Here is a 2,446-nt window from a genome sequence, read left to right as displayed (position 1 = left end):
GAAAAATGTAAGAGTGGGCCTATGACCACTGGATCCTCTGGTAATCTCCTATACCCAACACTCATTAGTTGCTACTTCTGAAGGGGCATTGGAACACTTGCTGAAGGCACAGTTGAAGTGTCATGTCAGAGGGGCAGCATCTAATTTGCAGTATTGGCACAGAATCAGATCTTGATATCGTACTGGGTTTCAACACCAGGACCAACAAGTGTAAGCAGTAGTGGTTGCACTTAACTATAACTCCCAATGATTCATTGGAGATCTTTATGCTTCTCATTTCTACACCTCTGGGCTTTGCAGGGATAAAAGTCTTTGTTTCTAACAACAGAACACTTTTGCCAGGAAACCCAGCAAGAGTCTCATAATTCTAAGCTTTGGCTGTTGCCAAGGCACTTTTGGTTTCATGTCTCCAGGGACTAGCAGGCAAGATGAGAAGTCACTTTCTTGGTGAAGGTAATTAAGACTGGTTATTAGGGAAGAAAAAAGGGACATGGAGGAATATGTATAGAATCTAGGTGGTCCAATTTAGGTGCCTCTTGTCACTCTTTTGCTAATTGTGACTGAATATTTAATAAGCAAATCTGGAGTAAGTAGATAAGGGTTACCTTTCAAGGTCTGGGTCACACCATGTAGTTAGCCATCATGAGGTACTCATCAAACCAACAGAGGTGCTCTTGAAGCTAAGAGGAATCTAGAATGGATAGTGAAGGAGACAGTTATTGGGCGAATAGTGGCCCTGAGACCAGCTAGAGTAGTGAGATCTGTGGTTAGTACTACTTCTAAAATTCTCCCAAGAAGAGACTTCCATCAAAATTCTTGAGGAGCAAAATTCTGGAGGTCTATCAAAATTCTGAATACATATGGATAAGTGAACCCAAGTGAGATAGAGTGTGAACTGTGGTAGACGTAGCTAAGTGCCACCAAGATTACCTTTCAAGGAGGGACTTGCTCCCAGCTATAGGAAATGTGGTCAGCAGACAGCCTCCTGCTGGCTGCTCTTTCAAGATCTGCCTCTACTCCAGACAGCCACTTCCCCTCAGCTCAGGTATTTCCAGGGCATCTTACAACCAGCGACTAGCAAGGCAGGGGTACAAAGGCATGTCGAATTTGGTTGCATGTTGCAGGACAACTTTGATGAGCAATTGTTGATTCAGAGCTCCCTGCTAGGCTAGTCAAAGCTTTGCCAGGCTTACAATTTGGCTCCCTTCTGCCAATCTGCATCCTCTCCTTTCTTTCACAGGTAGTGTGATATATATCTCATTACTGATACACATCTCTTGCCTAATCCTGTTTATGCATCTGCTTTCAGAGAACCCAACCTGTGATGAAAAAGTTCATGCTTGAAGTTAATATAGAGTTCTCCCAGTCCCAGGCACTTTGAAAGTCGCAGGTTACACTGCAGACATGACCAAGTCCAAAAAGACCGCACACAACCAGTCCTGAAATGGCACAGAAATGGTGTCAAGAAACCACAATCACAAGAATATGAATCTCTTATGGGGCATAACATGCACTTTGTCAGGAAGCACAAGAAGAACCTGGAGAAGATGTAGGCCAACAAAGAAAGGCCATCACTGCATATGCCAAGGCTGTCAAGGCCCTCATAAAGCTCAAGGAGGTTAAGCCCAAGATGTCAAAGGGCATCAGTCCCAAGCTTGATGAACTTCCTTACACTGCCCACCCCAAGCTTGGGAAGTATATTTGTGTCTACATTGCTAAGGGTCTTGGGATCTGTCGGCCAAAGGCCAAGGCCGAGGATCAAACCAAGGCCCAGACTGTGGCTTTAGCGTCAGCTGGAGCCGCAGTTCCAGCTCAGGCTCCCAAAGGTGTCCAGGACCCCATAAAGCCTCTCTGTCTGCCAACGTGAGGACAGAAGGACAGATGTGATCACTGGACTGCCGTCTGGATGGAGCTTGTGTCCTTCCATGCTATTTGTATGAATAAACCTGAGGCAGGAAAAACCCCCAAATAAACAAAAAGTTAATATTGAACATCCCAATTGATAAACTGGACAATTGATCAAATGTACAATTCTTTGTAAAATTTGTGTATTCTTTGGCTCAAATAATTAGCAATTCTTTTAGAGCCTACCTCAGCCTTTATTATTCGGGGATTTTATTTGTCATCACTCTTCAGCTGCTACTGCTGTGTTGTAATTGGAGTTATGGTTCTTTAGAAAAAGTTTTTGCTAGAATGTTTTGGTTATCTTTAATATATCTGTTACCTATACCTTTAATATAACTGTTACAATTACCCGGTATTGTGAAGGATTTCTGTAAGTAGGCTCACCCAATAATGAGTCATTCATGCTTGAATTTAAAAGAAAGAGAAACGTGAAGATTCTGAGGTGCTGCTGTTTGGTGTGCAGATTTTTATGATGAAGTAATTGGAAAGTTGGGGGTTTACAGCCAGTATAAATCTGTCTGAAGTGATGCCTTCTTTGAAG

General features: G+C 43.0%; 1 pseudogene; it reads left to right on the top strand.

Moving 5' to 3' along the window:
• The first annotated feature begins 1,404 nt into the window (after positions 1-1,404).
• LOC105511750 lies at positions 1,405-1,867 on the top strand (annotated as a pseudogene).
• The last annotated feature ends 579 nt before the right edge of the window (positions 1,868-2,446 follow it).

Source organism: Colobus angolensis, unplaced genomic scaffold, assembly GCF_000951035.1.
Source record: "Colobus angolensis palliatus isolate OR3802 unplaced genomic scaffold, Cang.pa_1.0 Scaffold203, whole genome shotgun sequence".
Classification (NCBI taxonomy): domain Eukaryota; kingdom Metazoa; phylum Chordata; class Mammalia; order Primates; family Cercopithecidae; genus Colobus; species Colobus angolensis.
Note: the sequence above shows the minus strand (reverse complement) of the source record. Positions and strands in the feature narration are given on the sequence as shown.